This window comes from Lepidochelys olivacea (genome assembly GCF_965140295.1).
Source record: "Lepidochelys olivacea isolate rLepOli2 genome assembly, chromosome: 1".
Lineage (NCBI taxonomy): Eukaryota > Metazoa > Chordata > Testudines > Cheloniidae > Lepidochelys > Lepidochelys olivacea.
In genome coordinates, this window is record NC_140411.1 from 235,427,504 (window position 1) to 235,451,240 (window position 23,737).

A 23,737-nucleotide genomic window follows, 5' to 3' on the forward strand; every position below is an offset into this window, starting at 1 on the left:
TTCCACCAAAAACAGCTGAGATCCTGAGACGCACAAGAAGAATCCAGCATATGTTTAGAAATGTGCCTTTCCTGAAGGTTTTTAACTACACATTTGACATTGATCCACAACATAAAATTTGTATGATTTGTCAAGCCCAGATCTGGCAAAGACTTAAGCATGCGTATAACTTTACGCACATCAGTAATTTCACTGAAGTCAATGAAAGTTATACATGTGCTTAAGTCTTGGCAGGATCAGAGTCTTAGGTTGCACTCACAACATACACAATAAAGTAGAGCTGGTTAAAAATACTGAATTAATTTTTTTCCATTCAAATGTGACATTTTTTCTAAAAAGAATTTCACAAAAAAACAGAATGTGCCACTTTCTCACAGCATCCAAATCTGTAGGTCACAATGCAATCCCCCTACCTCAGCAAGAGAGATTTGCTAGTGCTAAACTGGGTGCTAAAGCTCTCTGTCACCCCACTCTGTTAGACATCCCAGACAAACTTTGCAGGACTCTGCCCGTCATTACTTTACCCTGCAGTTTTACACTGAGGCCTGGACTACGCTAGAAAATTAAGTTGGCTTAATTATGTCACTCAGGGGTGTGAAAATCCTCACCCCTGAGCGGCATAGTTAAGCCGACCTAACCGCTCAGTGTAGCCAGCACTAGGTCAACAGAAGCATTCTTCCCCCAAACTAGCTACCACTTCCTGGGGAGGTGGATAACTATGCCGATGGGAGAAAGGTTCCTATCATCGTAGTCGGCATCTACACGGAAGCACTACAGCAGCACTGCAACAACTTTTAAAGTGTAGACATACCCTCAGAGTACCCCAGTTCCTGAACTTCCCAGAAGCATTGCCCTGTAAAGTCCAGCCCCTGTCACTCCCCACAGCCCCACTCACAGCAGTTGTTGAGTCTGCTACCTGCAAAGAGACAGCTCACACACCAGTTTACTTCATTCCACTGAGAAGGCACACGCTTATCATTACAGCATGGAGATGACTTTATAGTAAAAAGAAAATAAGTCTATTAACCAAGAACAGAGATCAGGTTTCAAAGTAGCGGCCGTGTTAGTCTGTATCCGCAAAAAGAAAAGGAGTATTTGCGGCACCTTAGAGACTAACCAATTTATTTGAGCATAAGCTTTCGTGAGCTACAGCTCACTGAACAGAGAGTTACAGATTCAAGTTGAGTATTGAGCAGAATTAGGGAAACAGTGATGCTTACAAATAAAACAAAAAACATAAGATGCTTCCAAGAAACTAATCACAACTTTTAACAGGCTAAAATCTTTGTCTCACCTAAAGCAATGTCTCAGCATCACTAGCCCCCAAGGCCAGGAACTAGCTTTCATGGATGCAAAAAGTGCTGTCCGTTTTTCTCCCTCAGTGATGGACAATCAAAGGGCCTCTTTACCCTCTCTCTCTTATAGTCCAGAAAACCTTTGAGATATATCCTTCAGAAATATACCCCCAGATAAGATCTTTCTCCCCCATTGCTTGTGCCCCAGAGTGCTGACACCATGCTGCTGTCTCACCCTCCTCTTAACTTGTTCTCCCTCAGATGCAAATGACTTCCCATCATATCTGGTTTATCCCGCTTAATTTACATCTGAGATACATCAACATTCCTTTGTCTGGGAAAATACTTGTTTAGCAACCCTGCCTGGTTACATAGTTAAAACATATTTTTGTACGTTTATACCATTTCTTGGATAACACGCGTACACGCATCTTGCAGTGCTTCTGACGACCAGAATGATGTAAGCGTCCGTTCGATACCCTAAATGACATGCTGCGTAGATAAATACCATGACCTCAATGATTTAGGAGTTAGTGAATTGGTCAAGCCTGACAAGAGTTGCTGACACACAGTAGTAAACAACTAACGAGCCTCTGTCTCACACAGAACCTTTTACATTTTAATTTTTTTACAGTTTTTGTCAAAACTATTATCTAAACTGTTACCAAAATGTGGGGGATCCTTCAGTGATGTAATGACTCCTTTCTTGCAGCTAGCACAGGGGCTGAGAAAATGGGGAGTGGCCAGGGCTTCACTACACCTTGGAAATGCAAGCACTCATACCAGCCTATTGGAACCAATGGCAGGTGGTGTAAATCAGAGGGGCCGTAAATCTACTCTATTCATACTGGGGCATGACTGTCCGGTGCACAGATAGCCTAGGATTGAGGAAGCACAAAACTGGTTTAAAGCCACTTTTGCCCTCTACTCCTGAGTTGCCCTGTCCACTGTGCAACCACCTCTGAATTTCTACTTCCTCCCTGAGTTTCTACTTCCTCCCTGTGATTTGTAGCAAGAAGGGAGAATGATACAGAAGCAGGCTACTGCTTTTTCTGCTCTGCCCCAAGGTAGCCATTTATTAGCTCCAGTGCAGCCATTTTCTCCAGCAGCTTAAGTGTTGAGTGATGTTTTTTTATTGAAGCATTTATTTGAGCATTTACTGACGAAGTCCTCATTGATTTCAAGTATATTAATAAAATAATAGGACAGATAATGTTGACAAATAAAACCCTTGTTGAGACATACCCAGCAACCCTCTCTCTTCAGGGTAAGTCAGCCAACACACACACTTCAGGTGTGTTGAGACATTTGGGTGCTTCTCCTGCATCAGAACACAGCTATACATGCCCAATGGTGCGTTACTGACTACCCTACACACAGAACACATGATGGCATGGTTAATTGGCGTGAGCTTGGGATAGTGACAAAGCCATGAGTTGCATGTGCAGTTTATGAAACGTGGATGCCACCGAAACATCCACCCTTTCAGAGCATCCCTTCACTTTGCATTCCCCACTCATATGATATCTCAACCCCAGACTGTCTCCTCTTGGGAGCCTAAGACTCTAAGTATCTTCATAAATAGGCTCCCAGCCCTCATTCAATGAGGATCTCATTTGTCAGCTAGTGTTGAAGGAGACAACAAATCTTGCTTGGCTCCAACACCATTGAACTCAAACATCATGTGTTCTGTGCAGATCACGCTCTGTTGCTTCCCTGTTACAGGCATGTCAGATGAGCACATTTTGGATTCATAAATTCTTCTGCCCAGACAATAGGCTGTATGATCATACATATAAATAAATTAATAATAATGTTCAACTTTTGCACAGAGATGAGGGTCAGTTCTTTTTAGATGTATGGCCAGACCAAAAGCAGATCTAAACACCTCCAAACTTTGGATCCATATCCAAATTCTGCAGGTTCTAGTTCTCATTTTATATTCAGCAGTTCACCAGGCCCTACTATTGTATGTTTGTGTAAAAGAATAATAGTAATGTTTTGAATTTATGTAACACTTATTTCTTCAAAGCACTGTATAAACATTAGCTAGTGAAGCTTCACAATGCAATATGATTGTAGGTAAGTATTATTATTTCCCTATCTGGAAAATGGAGTTAAGAGCACATGTGACTTACCAAAGACCACTCAACTAGACAGTGGCAGAACAGTAACTACAACGCAGGTGTTCCTGCATTCCAAACTCATGATCATTTCACCAGCCAGATGCTTTACCCAGATTTCCTAATTTTCTCAAGTAAGGGAAATACACACATACACTTTAAGTTAGAAAAATGTATGAGCTCAAATTGGAATTTGTTTTGCCCCAACACTGATACCTAGGAGATCCACAACAGCAAAAAACAGAGTTAAAAAGAAAGTATCTTCTTTTCTTCTATCATTGCATCATATGACAAAGTCCAGAGGGATTGAGAGTCATATCAAAGCTAGTGCTCTGGCCTTTCATCTCTGGGATTCTGGTCGGAGTCGGAGGCCACTAAGTAAAAGGAACAGTATACCACAAAATTGCCAACACATTATTCAATACCTATGTCAATTGTTGCTCAAAGAGGCCCAGAATAGAGTCAACCCAGCGTGAATTACCACTCTCTACTATAAAGGGTTGTTCTGCCAAATAATGGTTATGGTAATTGACAAGTCTGTTTATAAAAGCTAGCAGCATGGCTGCTTTCACTACATCTGGCCTATAGCTAAATAAAGACTTCACCTTTCAGGCCTGTCAGTGCCTAGTACAAAGGTTTTGCCTAGCATTAAGAAGGAGGGAAAAGTACATATGCACGGCACTATGGTGAGCCCATATATAATGTATGTGCCATATATTAGGGTCCCAGTATTGCACAACTCTAGTGACTTGTTCCTGAGCTTAATCTTGGCCTGTGTTTCATTTTTATAGGGTTGCTGAAACTAGAAAACACTTACCAGCATGGGGAGAGCTATTAAAGGCAGAGGTCTCTCATATAAGCACAACATGTGATCGGATAATATTGTCTGGATTAGCAGCTTTACAACCTAGCCAAGCCCCAGGGCTACAATTATCTGGTTGCATTAAACTGAAATCACCTGCAAAACCTCACAGTGAATGAGCCCTTGGAAGTCTCTAATCTGCCAGTTCACACTTGTAAGTGAAAGCAAAATTCAGTGATGAACAAACATAGCAGTGCGAGATTTCCCAACTAATGGGTTTAATTTTGCTTCCGAAAGTGTCTCTGTTGTATTTGGCTCTCACTCCCATGTCTTCCCAATATATTACAATTAAAATTAATAATTATTTGTGTGACTATTATTATTTCTAATTAATAATTTCTACCCTATAGTACTTTCAAAAAGAAAAGGAGTACTTTTGGCACCTTAGAGACTAACCAATTTATTTGAGCATAAGCTTTCATGAGCTACAGCTCACTTCATTGGATGCATTCAGTAGAAAATACAGTGCGAAGATTTATATACATAGAGAACATGAAACAATGCGTGTTACCATACACACTGTAACGAGAGTGATCACTTAAGGTGAGCTATTACCAGCAGGAGAGTGGGGGGGGGCAAAGAGGGGGAAGGACTTTTTGTAGGGATAATCAAGGTGAGCCATTTCCAGCAGTTGACAAGAATATCTGAGGAACAGTGGGGGATGGAGGAGGGGAATAAACATGGGGAAATAGTTTTACTCTGTGTAATGACCCATCCACTCCCAGTCTCTATTCAAGCCTAAGTTAATTGTATCCAGTTTGCAAATTAATTCCAATTCAGCAGTCTCTCCTTGGAGTCTGTTTTTCAAGTTTTTTTGTGGAAGAATTGCAACTTTTAGGTCTGTAATCGAGTGACCAAAGAGATTGAAGTGTTCTCTGACTGGTTTTTGAATGTTATAATTCTTGACGTCTGATTTGTGTCCATTTATTCTTTTACGTAGAGACTGTCCAGTTTGACCAATGTACATGACAGAGGGGCATTGCTGGCACATGATGGCATATATCACACTGGTAGATGTGCAGGTGAACAAGCCTCTGGTAGTGTGGCTGATGTGATTAGGCCCTATGATGGTGTCCCCTGAATAGACATGTGGACACAGTTGGCAACGGGCTTTGTTGGATGGATAGGTTCCTGGGTTAGTGGTTCTGTTGTGTGGTGTGTGGTTGCTGGTGAGTATTTGCTTCAGGTTGGGGGGCTGTCTGTAAGCAAGGACTGGCCTGTCTCCCAAGATCTGTGAGAGTCATGGGTCGTCCTTCAGGATAGGTTGTAGATCCTTGATGATGCCACGGAGAGGTTTCAGTTGGGGGCTGAAGGTGATGGCTAGTGACATTCTGTTATTTTCTTTGTTGGGTCTATCCTGTAATAGGTGACTTCCGGGTACTCTTCTGGCTCTGTCAGTCTGTTTCTTCACTTCCGCAGGTGGGTATTGTAGTTGTAAGAATGCTTGATAGAGATCTTGTAGGTGTTTGTCTCTGTCTGAGGGGTTGGAGCAAATGTGGTTGTATCGTAGAGCTTGGCTATAGACAATGGATCATGTGGTGTGGTCTGGATGAAAGCTGGAGGCATGTAGGTAGGAATAGCGGTCAGTAGGTTTCCGGCACTGCTATGGGTACCCGCATGGCCCCACAGTATGCCAACATTTTTATGGCTAACTTAGAACAACACTTCCTTAGCTCTCGTCCCTTAATGCCCCTATTCTACTTGTGCTACATTGATGACATCTTAATCATCTGGACCCATGAAAAAGAAGCCCTTGAGGAATTCCACCATGATTTCAACAATTTCCATCCCACCATCAACTTCAGCCTGGACCAGTCCACACAAGAGATCTACTTCCTGGACACTGTGGTGCTAATAAGCAATGGTCACATAAACATCACCCTATACCGGAAACCTACTGACCGCTATTCCTACGTACATGCCTCCAGCTTGACAGAGAAACAGATTGACAGAGCCAGAAGAGTACCCAGAAGTCACTTATTACAGGACAGGCCAAACAAAGAAAATAACAGAATATCACTAGCCATCACCTTCAGCCCCCAACTGAAACCTCTCCGTGGCATCATCAAGGATCTACAACCTATCCTGAAGGACGACCCATGACTCTCACAGATCTTGGGAGACAGGCCAGTCCTTGCTTACAGACAGCCCCCCAACCTGAAGCAAATACTCACCAGCAACCACACACCACACAACAGAACCACTAACCCAGGAACCTATCCATCCAACAAAGCCCGTTGCCAACTGTGTCCATATGTCTATTCAGGGGACACCATCATAGGGCCTAATCACATCAGCCACACTACCAGAGGCTTGTTCACCTGCACATCTACCAGTGTGATATATGCCATCCTGTGCCAGCAATGCCCCTCTGCCATGTACATTGGTCAAACTGGACAGTCTCTAGGTAAAAGAATAAATGGACACAAATCAGACGTCAAGAATTATAACATTCAAAAACCAGTCGGAGAACACTTCAATCTCTTTGGTCACTCGATTACAGACCTAAAAGTTGCAATTCTTCCACAAAAAAACTTGAAAAACAGACTCCAAGGAGAGACTGCTGAATTGGAATTAATTTGCAAACTGGATACAATTAACTTAGGCTTGAATAGAGACTGGGAGTGGATGGGTCATTACACAAAGTAAAACTATTTCTTCATGTTTATTCCCCTCCTCCATCCCCCACTGTTCCTCAGATGTTCTTGTCAACTGCTTCAATTGGCCCACCTTGATTATCACTACAAAAAGTCCTCCCCTCCCCCCCTGCTCTCTTGCTGGTAATAGCTCACCTTAAGTGATCACTCTCATTACAGTGTGTATGGTAACACCCATTGTTTCATGTTCTCTATGTATATAAATCTCCGCACTGTATTTTCTACTGAATGTATCCGATGAAGTGAGCTGTAGCTCACGAAAGCTCATGCTCAAATAAATTTGTTAGTCTCTAAGGTGCCACAAGTACTCCTTTTCTTTTTGCGAATACAGACTAAGATGGCTTCTACTGTGAAACCTATAGTACTTTCCACCTCTTTGGGTTTGGTGCAGGAATTACTAGGCAATACTGAGGCCTCCTTTTATGGAAAGGGGCAACCCACCTGACTGCAGTGATCTCTTCTGGCCTTAAAGTCTCAGATTTAGTCTATGATTCTGAGGTTCTCAAAACATTTTACAAGTATTAAAGAGTTACCACTTGCACCTTCATACTTTCCATCATTTTCTCCCAATCCTTCACTGTGGTGGAGGGATATTACAAACAGTTCCATCTAGAGAGGATGGCTATTATACTCAATTCTGTAACTCATCCAGTCTTAACTTGTGCAGTGGTTACTGCGCACTATTAAGATTCTGCCAAGTTCCTCCCCAGAACTGGCTGTCTTTCCAGGATGCACAAATAGTTTATGAGCAAGAGAGAGAATGTGAGAGTGCTGCTCGGGAATTTTTCAAAATGGTTTTTCACCAGAAAATGCTGATTTGTTGAAATCAAAATTTTTTACAGAAATTCTCTCTAAATTTTTGAAAGGTCTCCATTTTGTTCTGAAGCGCAATAGGAAAAATTTTGGAACTTCTGAAAATTTTTGTAGAACAGGAAAGCCATTTCCAGTCTATAGCTAATTATGTAGTAAATAGTTTTTAAATCTTTTCCAAAATGCCTTCCTTGGAAAAGAGTATTATATAATTGTAAGGTCATCAATAAACCCATGTGCATTGAAAACTGACCCTAAGTCAAGCACTAAAAGGTGGCATGTAAAGTTCTTGATTCCTCTACCAAAATATACAAGTATAATGTCAAAATTTACTAATAGTTACAGTGGCATGCCATGACATTTTTAATCAGGCATGCAATTGTACACGTGCATACAAAATGACATCCTCCATGAGGCATGACCTCACCACACACAGGGTGCGTGCAAGGTCACACTGTGTGGAGGATACCATTTTGTCCTAGGGTTGCCAACCCTCCAGAATTGGCTTGGAGTCCTCAGGAATCAAAGATTAATCTTTAACTAACAATTATGTCACGTGATGAAATCTTCAGGAATACTTCTAACCGAAACTGGCAACCCTATTTTGTCCCCATGTTCCCTCCAAATTGTCCCGTGGCCACAGCTGATCCTGGGGCATGCAATGCATGCCATGTATACGCTGAGGGCATGCCATTGTTTACAAACCCAGTGATCTCTGGGAAACCGTAGTATTTCCTATTCAAAATATAGGTAGAAAACTGCAACACCTCAGACACTGTGTGGAGATCACTGGTATCATTTTTAATGGTAATGATGATTGCTCTTTAGCTCTTTTGTCATTCTGTTCTGGGCTAGAAAACGTGAGTGGGAAAACTCTAATGTAAGTTCTAACTAGACCAATCTTCATGCAAATTTTTCAGACAGACAACCTGAAAGATTTACTTTAAAAAAAATTACAACAATGACATTTGAAAATTTTAAACTGAACTAATTGATTCTAGATATTAGCCATTTTGGAAGCTATTTTCTGATACACCGGTGGGGAGAAATGATTACTTGGATACGGCTGTAAATGCTACTGCACTTTTAAATTAAAATCAATTTTCTTGATTAAAGTAATTTCTTGCCTAAGCAGGATTAAAATAATTTCATTTTAAATAAGGTTTTGCTAGAGTGTTCCTCTATTCACATTATACCATCCAATTGTGTGTTTGTGTCATGAGACTTGCAAAAGTTTTCATAACATTACCAAGTATGTAAAACCAATGCACTACACACATATTTCTAGATACCTAACTAGTCTTAGAACTTATGGTATTGCAGCATTTTTTTGCATGACTACACTTTTTAAACAACATAGTTTTTCTTACATGTGGGTGGAGTCTACACACCCCACTCCAAGTAGAACTGCTCATGCCCAGAGTCTAAAAAGCATCACCCTTCCTACAGCATACTGTATTAACAAAAATGGTAATTCCCTAACATTATCATAGAAAAACCCAGCATAAGCCTTCTCTTCATGCCTGGCTGCCCACACAGTTACAGTACTTTAGCCCAACCTAAGCCTCCCCATAGACTTAGTTGCTCCAGGAGTTCCTTCCCTCAGGGCCTGTCATTTCAAAAAATTCTATTCCCCTCACCCTGAGACCTATTCCTACTCCTCCTACCCCCAACATTCATCTACACCTATGAATCAGAAAAAACCACTTCATGCTTTCTTGGCAGAATTAATACCTGACCAGAGGGAAGGGTATTTCAGGCAAACAATGCCAGCCTGTTACAGTGAGTAACAGCAATGCTCTTTTTCCTGCACTTTGTTACATTATATGTAGTAGTACGTAAGTTGCCTGTTAGGTTAATTAAGCAGTACTGTTACCTCCTCCTTCTCCAAGCTATCCAATCAGAATTCCCACACATTCTGTGTCCCATTTAATTTCCAGAGTTAAGAATTACTCTCTCCCTTGTGCTGTCTCTGTCTTCCTGACCAGGACTTTAGAACAACCAATAAGGTTTGTCTAGATTAGAAAAAGTGGTCAAGCTTAACTAACTTAACTAACACAACCTAGTCTACCACAGTTGTAACTTTACTCTAGCCTGGACTATCCCTCAACTAGCTAAAAATGAACTAAGGTGTTTGTTAGACTCAGAAAAGTCCTCAAGTTAGGTTGGTCTTAGCTAGATTGTATTAGCTGAGTCCAACCTAAACATGGCTTTTCATAGTCAAGGACATTCCTCACAGACCATCAGCGTTTTATATGGAGCTCAGTGCATGCTGGGACAGAACATGGGGGACCAAATTTTCAGCCCAGTTTTACTAGACTTCTGGGTTTTAAAAAAAAACAACACAATTGTACAGGCACAAATATTGTAAAAGTTTGGCACCCACAACAATTTGCAGGTTCATTTTATGTAATTTAGACATCTTAGTATCTACTATCTGCTCTGTGCCTCAGTTTCCCCATCTGTAATATCACAATAATGATCTTGACCTTCTTTGTAAATACTTTGAGATCTACGGATGAAATGTACTATAAAAGAGCTAGATGTTATTATTCTGTCATGGCCACTACTAACTGCATGTTCAAAATTACACTTACAATTATTTTACATCTGCATGTTTTTTCAGCAAAAAGAGAGGTGAATGTTTGAAAATCTGACCTCGGGAATTTAGTCAGTACTTTGTGGATCTTCACACAGTGGAGATATTGGGTATGATTTTTAAAAGCACCTAAATTAATCAGATGTCTAACTCCCACTGGAAGGCAGCTGCCTAACTCATTTAGGCACTTTTGAAAATCCTGCTGATGAACAATCGAGCTCACAGTTATGTACTTCGCTACCAAGTATGAATGCCTCAATGTAAGGAGCTCCTATTAATTAAGGATGCAACATGTACTGAAAACTCCCTCTTCCCACTCCAAGTCACAAGAGTTAGTCTTTAAATCCTGTTTTAAATTTCCCTTTTCTCATTAGAGCACATATTTGATTATCTCTGTTAAGAGATCTGCCACTGTGGGTCTTGTTTTCTTCTTATTTTCTGCTGAGAGGAGTGTAATGCAGTAGTTGGAGCATAGGCTTGGAAGTAAGGATTCAGAGCTTCTATTCTCTGCTCTGCCACAGGTGCACCATGTAACCATAAACAAGTCAGAGTAAATACCTTGGAAAATATTTTGTTTGCATATTACAGAAAACAAAACAAAACAAAAAACCCACCTAGATTAAAAGAACATTAACTCAAAATCAAACACTCAAAAATTAGGAAATGTCACAATTAAGGTTGCTTGTGCAAACTTAATTCAACCCCCTTCTGAGTAGGCATTATGATATATTCTTTAATTACATGATCGCATACTATTTTTTCCACAGGACCTCTGCCTCCTTCAGAACATAGAATGGATGGGGTTAATTTAATAAACAGGTATTTAATATCTTGCATGGTCCTCAGCATTTACTGTATGGCCCCAGGTCTTATTGACTGCACACTAGTTACACCATGCTATGAAGACAGAATTATTAAATTTCCTCATAGCTTTTCCATGGCGCTCATTACTGTAAGAGAGTGCATCAAACAATAATAAACTTATCTTCACAACTTGACTATGAGGTAAAGTAAAATTATTCCCATATTACAGATGGGGAACTGAGGCACAAGGACATTAGTGTCCAAAATGTACACTAATTTTGAGTGCCCAATTTAAGATGCCTATGGACTGATTATTCCGAGAGCTTAGCAGTTTACTTATTCGGAGAAGAGCTCTGCACTTCAGCAAATCAGAACCTAGGTATCTCAAGTTGGCCACCCAGAAAAGGAGGAACACACAATTAGTGACCACCTGTGAAAAGTTTGGTGTAAGTGACTTGCCCAGCATCAAATAGGAACTCTGGGATAGAAGTAGAGGGAACCTGGGCAGGGTAGAATCCAATTCTCCAGGGCAGCATTCAATTGCTTTAGCCATAAGACTATTTTCTTTCTGCAGTCCCTTGCCTCATTTGCTTTATGCCTTTCAATTTCTGGAACAAATAAGGCAGGAGGTCCTACAGACTACAGTCCTCTTCCCTACACAATCTTGATTCATTCCTTGAGCACCATATAGCCTGTGCACTGAATGCAGGAGGTGCACTGCTGAAAAAACTAGTATGTGTCCATGTAATTAAAGACTGTCTCATAATGTATATGTACAAAGGGGGCAAGTTAAGGTTGCACAGGCAACCTTAATTCTGGCATTTCCTAACTTTTGAGTGTTTGGATTTGCAACCTTAACATACTTTTATAAAGGTATTTTAAAAAAAATATAATAGCCTAGGTTTTTTTTTTTAAAAAGCAAATTGAAAAAACATCAATTCCATATTGACTTCCACATGGTTCATTAGCAGATTTATAATCTTTAGTTCTACCACACAGACCTCTGATAGCAATGGATAGCAATAGTAGGTTGTTATCCAATATACAGACCAGCACTAGAAAGGGATGGGACACTTTGCTAGGGGATCACATGTATTTTCTTACAGGAAAAGAATCGTGTAACTCAGGACACATGACAGGTTTCAGAGTAGCAGCTGCATTAGTCTGTATCCGCAAAAAGAAAAGGAGGACTTGTGGCACCTTAGAGACTAATACATTTATTTGAGCATAAGCTTTCGTGAGCTACAGCTCAAAGTGTAGCTCACGAAAGCTTATGCTCAAATAAATGTATTAGTCTCTAAGGTGCCACAAGTACTCGTTTTCTTTTTTTCAGGAAAGATGGGTTCTATTCCAGGTTCTGAGGAGAGTGTATTCTAGAGGTTAGAGACTGTAATGTCCCTGTCCCACACAAGCATGACTCCCCTCTGCCCACAACCCCTTCAGCCTGTCCCCAGTCCCACTCTTTCCCCTACCCCTGCAGTGCCTCATCCCAGTCTCAGTCTGCCCTTCCCTCTTGCTGTATGTCCAATCCCCCCCCCGCCCCCTCCCCCCCCCCACAACCTCTTTGACCCAGCTCTCCACCCCAACACTTGGTCCCAGTCTCATCTCATTCTCCCAGCCCTGCTTGTACCAGTCTCCCTCTCTCTCAGGACTGGCCCCACTCCACCCCCCTCCCCAGGCACAACTCCTTAACCCTATGCATTCTAGTCAGGCTGTTTCATCCTTCTTGTCCTTGCTGCCTGAGCAACAGCAGGAAGACACTAAGTACACAGGATTTGCTCTCAATTCCTTTGCCCAACACCACAGCAGCCTCTGGCTCCCAAGAAAAGCAAATGCAAGGAAGTCTTACTCAGCCCCTACAGCTCTGGGCTGAAGCATTTTCAGCACAGACGGAATCTTCAGAAAATTTAGCTGCCAATATCTAAAACGTCTCTTCTGACCATGTGCAGAGTTTCAGAGGCTTTTAACTTGACCAAATCTGCGTGAATTTTCACAGGGACAACAAAGACATATCCCTGACACCAGAATGCCCCACCTCCCCCCCGCTCTCCCTGCCTAATTTCAAATCCCTGATCCAAAGCATGGAGGAGCTAATCTTAACAAAGCAGTTGTAAGAATTTTTTAAACATAGGCAAAACAACTTATTTTCCTCTTTCATCTTGCTTGGAAACAGCTGAACCATTCTGGCTGAAATTTTCAAAAAAAAAAAAATTAATTCTCAGGCAAACACACAGCATGGAAAATTTCAGCTCAAAGTATTACAGTTTGGCAAAGAAATAAACAAATGAAAACAGGGTTTTATCATGGCCAGTATCAGGCAATCTTTTAACTGAAGGCTTCACTACCTGCACCATTTATAAGCCATTTCCCATTCTTCCGACAGGGTTGCCAACTTTCTAATCAAACAAAACCGAACACCCTTGCCTCACCCCGGCCCTATCCCTTCTCTGAGGACCCACTCCCCACTCACTCCACCCTCACTAAATTTCACCGGGCTGGGCAGGGAGTTGGGTTGCGGGAGGCGGTGAAGGCTCTTGGCTGGGGGTGCGGTCTCCAGGGTGGGGCCAAAAATGAGGAGTTCGGGGTGTGGGAATAGGCGCAGGGCTGGGTCAGGGGGTGTGGGCTGGGGATGAGGGGTTTGGGGTGCAGGAGGGGGGCTCACGGCTGGGACTGGGGGGTTGGAGTGAGGGAGGAGGTGAGGGGTATGGGCTCTGGGGAGGGAGTTAGGGTGCGGGAGGGGGTTCGGGAGGGGTTCCGACCTGGGCCAAGGGTTGGGGTCCGGGAGAAGGTTCGGGGTGTGGGCTCCAGCTGGGTGGCGCTTACCTTAGGCGGCTCCCAGTCAGCAGCGCAGAGGGGCTAACGCAGGCTCCCTGCCTCCCCTGGCTCCGCACGGTTCCTGGAAGAGGCCGACATGTCCGGCTCCTAGGTGGAGGGGGCAGGGGGCTCTATGCCCTGCCCATGCCTGCAGGCACCACCCCCGCAGCTCCTATTGGCTGCAGTTCCCAGCCAATGGGAACTGTGGAGCCAGCGCTCGGGGTGTGGGCAGCTCATGGAGCCCCTGTGGCCGTCCCTGCACCTAGGAGCCAGCCATGCCGTGAGCTGCATGGAGCCTGCCTTAGCCCCACTGTGCTGCCAACCGGACTTTCAGCGAAAACCAGACGCCTGGCAACCCTAAGTGTTCTTCCTGTAATTCCATGCAGAATGGATTCATATAAAGCTATGATTGGGGAGACAAAGAGATCATTGGATTCATTTCCTAAACAAGTCCTTTTTCATGCAACTTATGAATGGAATTCATTGCCACGCACTGAAGCCAATAATTTAGCCAGAGCCAAAAAGAGATTAGATATTTATATAGATGTAGGAATGAATACAACCATGGAAAGAATACCCAGAGTTATAACAGTAAATACTAAAAAAAAGTTTTAAAAAGTATATAAAACCTCATGATGCGGGGCTTATGCCACTCTCTAACTACTAGATGTTAGAAGACTCCCCTGGGCAGATCAATGTCCCACAGATGCCTACTGTAGGATTTCTTGCACCTTCATATGAAACATCTGTTAGAGACAGGATACTGAATTTGGATGGAGTTCAGATTTCAGGCAGTGTGGCAATTCCTGTGTTCCTCAGCACCAGGCGTTTATGAACAGCAGCCAACCAGGGACTCCATGCCTGACCGTCAGTCTGCAGAGTCACATTTTTATTTGCAACACGTATAAAACTATTACAGTTTTTGGGTGAAGCATACGTTTCGTTTTACGGGTAATTGTTAGCCTTGAGCAAATGCAAGGCACAATCGCTAGAAAAGAAGATTTGCTTTGGTGAATTAAAATCAAGGGGTTATTTCACTAGAAATGCAAGTAAGCACAAAGAAGCTACAAAGGTTAACGAGTGAGTATTTTATCTTAAAAAAAAAAAAAAGCTGATGACATGAAAACTCAAGCCCTCCTATAAAAGCCGAATGGGATTTCATAGGTTTACTGAGTTTTGCTTTTGAAACAGAAATATTTTGGGGGTGGTGAGCTGAATAGCATGTCTATGTAAAAAAAGAAATCGTAAAAAAAAAAAAAAGTTGACCATAACCTGAGGCCTTAGCTCCAGCCGAGTGCCTGTTGTTATGAAAGCGAGGTGCTCCACACGATCTAATCATAGCACTAAACCTTGTTACAAGCCCTTTTACAGCGCCAATATCTGGGTTACATGGAAACACGCTGGAGAGCCTCCTTGTACTATGAAATAAATGTCATTCTGACTGGCATCCTCTCTTCCAGCGAGTGATTTCCCTCCGCTGATAAATCGATACAGCAAAAACAAATGAAAGCGCACAATGGGCACACTGAGGATTCCATTTTTATTCATTTCAGAGCCCCTGCAGCACAGCTTTTTTAAACACAATAGCAGAAAATGATGCACTTGAGCTGTGCAGGGGCAGAAGGGGAAGAGATTTAGAGAGAGAGAGAGAGAGAGAGAGACAGAGGGAGGGAAAGCAAGAAGAAAGAAAAGGGAAGGAGAAGGCAATTTCAGAATTTAGATCTGAATCCAGATTTGAAATCCCTTGAAGTTCAGAGTGTTTTGGGGTTCAGGGTTTTAGTTCAGGCTCATCTCTTCTTAAGTTCTTTAAATGTGTTATATCAGAAACAAAATACACCCCAGGAAAAATAATTTCATTTCCCTGCCCCTCCCCCCCCTCTTAAATTTTTTTTGATCCTGCTGTGGTTATTTCTCATTTCATTTGAAGGGACAGGACGATGAAAATAGTGCTGCACCCTCCCATCATGAAAGTTGTGCCACTACAAACAGGAATGTAACCAGCAACTCAGGTCCACATCAATAATATGGACTCTCAAAGCAGCCTGAATGGTTATGTCAGGGGGCATATCTTTGCCATATTAAAGAAACAGCTCAACACTTCATTTCTGAACCAGCAGGAAAACATGTTCGAACTTCGGGTCTACAGAGTTAGAGCCCAGGGACTTGATCCAATACCCACTGAAGTCAATAGAAACCTTCCTATTGGTTTTTAATGGACTGTGAAGCAACCCCACGACCTGAGGTAGCCGAGTAAGGGACATTCTAGTGGCCTTTAACTAGAAATGTGCATTTGTGGAAAATTGTGGCTTAAAATGACCCCAGCCCCTGGTAGGTGTGCAGAGGAAAGAAGGGCCTTTCCCCTCTCCCTTGCATACCTACATGGGTCTGATCCCTGAATGTAAGAAATTCAGCGGGCTCACCCCACTCCAGTGTGGACAGGAAGGGCTGGACCCTGGCTTTGCACAGGTGGGAATTCACAGTAGAGGTTCTAAAGCCTCAGGAAAGTGTTTGATAGCTACAGAGAAAAGGACAAACCAAAGTGTAAATGAGGACACCAATAACAGAAGTGAAACTATTTGGCATTGGGTGCGATTTTATTGCTTGTGAAAGGCCAGACTGTGGCTCAGGAGACAGAAGCCATTTATTTATCCATAGTCAGCCACAGAAGCCTCTACTTATCCAGAGTGTGGAGCTGCACAAGCATGGATAAGAGCAGCACAGGCTTCCCCACACTTCACTGTACCTCAGCTGTCACCTGGATGGGACCAGCTCTAGAGACGGGTAGGTAGTTCAGAATCCACAGCCATTCAATCCTCCACCTTTGTACTGAGGTGTCATTTGTGCTTTATGGGGTGTGGATACATGTCCATTGGGAACTAGACCGAAATGACAAAACATTTCACATAGGCCACCAAGCACCTATCACATGGGAACAACTTTCAATCAGCACCTGGGCGAGGTTTGAGCCAGTGAACTAGCGGTGAAAGCCTGTTGAATTTCATTACCTAAGTTCCCTAAGACTCATTAAAATTGCACTTATTTGATTCTCAGAGTTTGTAGTTCCTGTGATGGTCAGCTAGAAATGACAGAGATGTTTTTGGTGTTTTTTTAAATTTTTTTATTATTAATCAAAAGGCCATAACACAACAGCAAGGTAATGCCAAGTGAAGTCTTTCTACAATGCTGAGAAGGCCAAGCTGTGTGCCCAGTAAGTGTAAGCAGACATGATATCCTTTGTAATCACAGTGAGATGAAGATGTGAACTGCATAAATGCTTCAAAAACATCATAGATTCTATTAGATGCAAAAGATTGAAGCGTTAGGCACCTTTTAGCTCAACTTTCATTTAATTTACTGCTTGCTGTACTGTAGTCTAAAGGGAATGAAAAAATCTTCTCTCTAATTTTTTTTCCCCCCTTTTCATGAGCTGACCAAGGAGATGAAATCTGGGTAGTTTAATTACCATTCAGAGCCAAAGGCCTGGCCTTTGATATGGAAATCCCACTTCAACTCCAGCTTGCTGCTGCCTTTCCCTGTCCCCCTCTCCTTCCAATCCACCAACATGAATTTTAAGTAGCCTTGTCAACACCTGATAGTGAAAGGGAACAGAAGCTTGTGTGACTAAGTTTGTGCTGTTGTGATGTTTTTCCTTAGGAGAGAAGTGTGGGTGGGGAGAGGATGGGAAGGTTAGAAATAGCCTAAACTTAATGCCCAGACTGCAGTTTCTTCTCTTTTCTTGTCAGTGTGTTGTGCGGGCCCTGCTGCATACAGCAGCTCACATTAAGAGGGTGGGGGGGAAGGGAACGGATGAAAGCTGTCATGTACAGTTACCCTGTTATTGTCATCTGCCTGCTGCATGACTCCCGGCTTTGCTATAATTATTAATTGCACTTGTCAACTGTCATTAATTCCTCTTTAGCTTCCCTGTCTTGGAGTAATTAGACAGAACAGCCTCACTGCACTCATTGTTTTGAGAGGCCCCTGAAAGAGCCCAATGGGCTTTGAGAAGAGACAACCATCATTAATACAATAGAGTACCTCAGAATTAACCCTTTCCATGATGTGAAAAGAAGCAGAAATTCTGATACAGAAGTTTGGGTTGACAGACTTCTGTTTTCAGTTGATTTTTCAGATTTCTGCACCAGTATTTTCCAAAGTGACTGGTGAAGTTGGGTGCCTGAGCTTTGGCCTTTCAGAGGGTGGGCATCAGTAACTGGGATGTAGGCAGTGATGTTTAGTGGCTGGAGCAGGTATCAGGCCTAGTGGCGGGAGCAGGTGTCAGGCAGCTGGGAGTTGGAGCCCAGGGTCACAACTAAGTTATCTGGAGTGAGGCAAGGCAGGAACAAGGCTGGGGAAAAGCAGGAGCAGGAACTATCAGAGCCATGGGCAAATGCTTTGAACAGCCACTGAACTTCTGCTACTCCTTGGCTTAAGAGCTAGTCTGCTGACTCAACTAACCAACCAGGCAGCATAGCCAACCAGGCAACCTACTACAGGCCAGCTGCACTCACTAGGAAGCCCAGACTGGCTCTGCTGCAGGCCTGTCTCCTGACAATCGCTGCTCAGCACTTTCTGACTATTCAAGGTGTCTCAGGTTGGGATCTCAAAAATTAAGGCATTAAAAAAAACCCCACTAGATATTTTAAAAAATATTGGCCTAAACATTTTCTTTTCTGCTTGAGCAAAGGGACCTTACAGAGTGTTGCTGTGGGAAATCTAGTATATAAACAGCATCAAGGGCTGGCAACCTTCACTGTTTCTGACTTCCAGATCAAATGTGCTCAGTTTGCAGATTTGGCGGGGGGCTGGAGGGAAGAGTCTTTTCTGACTCTGCACTGAACTACCAGCACTGAAAATTCAACCTGGGATCTGAAAGCCAAACTTTGTTTTCACTGGTTCCCGCACAATCACCAATAATGAAGATTCTGACGGCCATACGGTTTCCTCACTTACACTCACTCCTCATTGTCTTCAATTTCTTCCCTGTCTAAAGACAGTTGTTTTCAGGGGATTACACGGATATAACAGAGGACAAAATTTGGCTTGCAGCTGGCAGTTAGTTAGAAATTGTGTTGGCAATGCATAAGTGAGAACAGAGTCCAGTTTACTCTTCTAGAGTTGTACTGGCTTCGCAGGGTTAAAAGGAGCAAAACCTTGTATATGAGAATAAGGTACAGTGAAAAACATGAGTCTGAATAGATACACAGGGAGCATATTTGTTGAGTAATATTTGTTAAGGAAGCATATTATCATTGTTCAGAGCAGAACTGCCCTTTAAGTTGGAAATATCCAGTTGCTGCTGGAAAGAAGGAGCATTCCCTTTCTCTGTTCCTTCCCTTCCAGTCAAGGGCCTCCTGGCTACAGTGAAGGTGGTTGGGGGTTGTAGAAGGGGTTGGAAATAGAAAATACCCTTCCCCTTGCATTCTGGTTGCTGCAACAAGGTATATCTCTAGGATTCTATTCTGTTTCTCCCTTAGTTTTCTGGCTTCCATTTCTTCCCAGTGAAGAGGTCCAGTATCTGTTCTAGTATTTTGTTTCTTCTTATGATGAATTATTTGTATCCTGGGAGCACCTAGGAACTCTAGTCATAGAGTAGTACCCCACTATGCTAGGCACTGTATAAACAGAGAACAAAAACTATACCCTTGCCTCAAAAAACCTTATAGTCTAAGTAAAAGTCAAGAGACAACAGATGGAGGAGTACAAGGAAACAATGAGACAATACCGGTCAGTATGATAGGCAGTGGCCTCTGCGCACCAACAGCCTAACTGTTGTCGTGTTTTCTGTAGGCGCCATGGCAAAGGAGAGTTTTGGGGAGGACTCTGGAGGAGGACAATAAGGTAGCTTTGCAGATGTATATGGGGAACATCTCCCAAGCCACAAGGTGCAGTATGGGAGAAAGCACAAAAGTGCTTATTAGAAAATTTAATAAGTTGGCAATGGAAGCTGGCATCATGGGCCCATCAGAAGCAACCATCAAGAGCTCAATAGTGAATGAGAGATGAAAAGTAGGGTGGGGATTGATTGTGAAGCGCTTTAAAAGTGAAAAAACAGCTTACGTTTGATGCACCAGAGAAGGGAGAGCCACACAGGGTTCTGAACAGCCGGAAAGAAAACTTACTAGACTCTTATCAGTTTTCACTCTCCTGCAGCTTGGCAAAGCCCTGAGCAGCAGGAGAATGACTGGTGCTATGCATCAGTCACACTCAGTTTGCATTTGAAAGGTTACGTTTGGAACCAAAGGGACTAGAAACTTTTTATTTTTTAAATAAAAAAACCCCCAAACCTCAAGTTCTGTAGAAATTGATAGCCTGTGCCCAAGAAAGATTTGTATTCACCCTGGGTGAGTGAATTTTTCAAGTCTGGAACCGGATCAGATAAAATTAATATTTAAAATTTACATTAAAAAGATCCTCAAACCACTTTTTAAAAAAATGAATTTTCCTGGTTTCAGCTGGATTCTAAAGTACTGAAATATCAAAAGAAAACCTGTTCTCCCATTATGACCATCCTGCCTGGGTCAAAGAGTGAAGGGAATGTTGTGAAGAAGCTTTTTTCCATGAAAAATTTCCCATTTCTTTTTGCAAAAAGAAAAGGAGGACTTGTGGCACCTTAGAGACTAACCAATTTATTTAAGCATAAGCTTTCGTGAGCTACAGCTCACTTCATCGGATGCATACTCAAACCACCAAAGCTACTAACTAGTGAAGAAGATAAACTCTGAAAAACTCCTTCAGAGTCAGGAAATGTAAGAGTTTAATTCACAGCTTTACCTTCTTTGGATGTGGCTTAGTAGTGTGTGATTCAGTAAAGTAACAGGGAGCTTTTCATGGAGCCATGTGAAACATATTAAAGTACACATAGCAGCAGTAAACCTTACAGGTGGATCTGCATCAGATTTGGGGTTCTGTACACCATGCATCAGAAATAAGAATTTGGCCCTAAATCGGATCACCGAACACCACTTGACTTTTAGCTATCGTTGAATTGTCAATTGATGCAACAACGCAAGTGATTTTCCCACTACTGGACCTGGTTCTGCAACAAGCCAAATGCCTTTCACTCATTAATTCCCACTAGAATCTTTCAGGATAGATCTCGCACTACACAGAATTGGGCCTATACTTAACAATTAATTGTTTGCAGCCAATTACTTCAGCAGTCAGAAAGCATTGGGCAAGCTACCTATAAATTCATAGAATCATAGAATATCAGGGTTGGAAGGGACCTCAGGAGGTCATCTAGTCTAATCTCCTGCTCAAGGCAGGACCAATCCCCAATTTTTGCCCCAGATCCCTAAATGGCCCCCTCAAGATGGTCCCCTCAAGGACTGAACTCACAACCCTGGGTTTAGCAGGTCAATGGTCAAACCACTGAGCTATCCCTCCCCCAAGATGCCAGGCTAACCTGAACGATAGGAAAATTATTGCAACCTCCTTTGCTGAAGTTTGTTCCTCAGGTATATTATTTTTATTAACTATTTATTGTTATTTTCTGGAGGTAGGTCCTGAACCACACCTCCTAGAATGAATATGATCTTAAGACAGACTTAGAACATTTTAGTGCACGTTAGATGCCCAGTTCACCCAATGGAGTAGAAAACTGATGTACCTTCCCGGTCAATCAGGCCTTTCCTGAGATCTGCTGAGACGCTCTTGGAACAGCTGTCAGCAGCCAATGAGTTAAATGTGTTTGCCTCATCTAGATCAAAAACAATTGGTGTTTGATAGACATTTCAACATGCATACACATGATTTTCCAATGAGCTTTCAGAATTAACATTTTGATGCACAGATTGGTAGGTTTTGCCAATTTAACATTAATTCACTGAACAGGTTGTTATCAAATGGCTTCAGTGGTATATCTGTGTATTCTCCTTCTAACTATCGATGCCTGGCCCCTTTATACCAGGCATTCCTTAGTCACTCTGAACCTGCATCTTTCACTCCCTTCCATTTAAAACAACTCATGCCAACTAAAGAAGGAAATTAATGAGCAGCAAAACACATAAAACCTATGCACACCTTAGAAACACACCAATATCATCATTAAAGAGAATAAATTCTCTATTCCATAGCCTCTCCAGTGAAGACTGTTCAAGTGATGGTTAACCAACAAGCTAAGTATTCAGCTGTGATTTAGCCCATTTTGAATGGCTTTTGCCCAAGGCAAGCTGAAACAGAAGATTAAGAAAAAACAACAGACAAACAGAAAAACCCTCCCAAATGGATTAAAAATCTAGTTAATGACCATCTTGGAGATCATTATAACAATAAGCAATATATATATTTAACTCTCTCTCTCCCTCTCTCTCATACAATGCAGACAGTCCTTCTCTAAAGGATTACTACAATACTTTTTGAGTTCAGAGAGACTTAAAATTATTCCACTAAATAAGAAGCTATAACCTAAATTAAAACTCACCTCTCAATGAATCAGAAATTAAATTTTTTAAAAAATTGTAGTTTCTAATAGTTATGTGGGCCCTAATCCTCTTGGAAACAGTTTTAGGTCATTATTCTGGGAGTTATTAGGTTGGAAAACAGCTTCTAGGCAAATCATGCTATTCACAAACCTTTTACACCAGAAATAATGGCTGGATTATTTCTGCCTCACAAATAGTCTTGAGGTCTGATTTCTGATTTCTTTTATTTCTGGAGTTCCTACACAAAGGCAATATTCCTTGCTGTTAAATAATAATACTGAACAGTTTAAAAACATAAAAATGGAATTGTTATAAGGATTATGATGGCAGTAATGAGAGCAGGCTGTTTGAACTATTTTTCGACCTCCACTTATCTTCTGACTTGCCCTGCTCTTGTGTGTTTCCAAGGGCACCTGAATGCTTTGGTGTTTTCCCAAACTACCAGTTTCAAGGGGCTTTCAAACATCTTGAATTTTTCACGTCTTCTAGAGCATTATCCTTTTTTAAAATTGACTGGCATTTCAGAGCAACAGAGAAAAATAATAAAGAATACATTTGTTCCTGTTGTAGATAGTAAAAGGATGACCCGATGGCTGTGAAAATTGAGAATATTCCTATTTTCAGGGCTTGTTCTAATGCTCCCTCTTGTTTTTACCAAACAAGTGATTTGCCTTGGTATTTTGTAACCCGCTGTAGACTGTCCATCTGAAGGAACTATTGGGGAGCGGAACATGGGAAATTGGCAGTAAGCTAGCAAAAGTCCTCCTGCATCTCAAGATCCATGGTTGCTTGTTTAGAATGCACATTTTTCTCATCTGGAACACTCATATATTAGATCTGACATGGGACACATCAACTTTTGTTCCTAGTCAGTTTCTTTGTTTTTATTCTAGAACAGTAACAAAATGTTGTTGTATTTGAATTTCCAGTATTGGAAGAGAAAGCTTAAATAAAAAAGTAATAAAAAAAATCACGATAAGCACAATTTCATTCACAATGTTAAAAAATAATTGATGTTTTTCTTCATACTAAGGTTTACTTGGCCCTTCCCATCCTCCTCTTTATCCTACACATATGTTAAAAATTCATCATGGATGTTACAATAATGCTATTACTCAACATACCTGTTTATTTCTAGATCATCAAAGATGTATGACTAGAAGTGACCTTTGACTTTGCACTTGAAAATAGCCTGATGCTGCAGGGTGCTATGGGCTACCACAAGGCATCATTCACTGATTCTCAGCAACTCTTGGGTATGCACAGCATCTTCAGCATCTGTCTCAAGTCAGGTTAACACATGTATAAGAACTATAAAATGTACCCACAAGTATCCATTCCATTAAA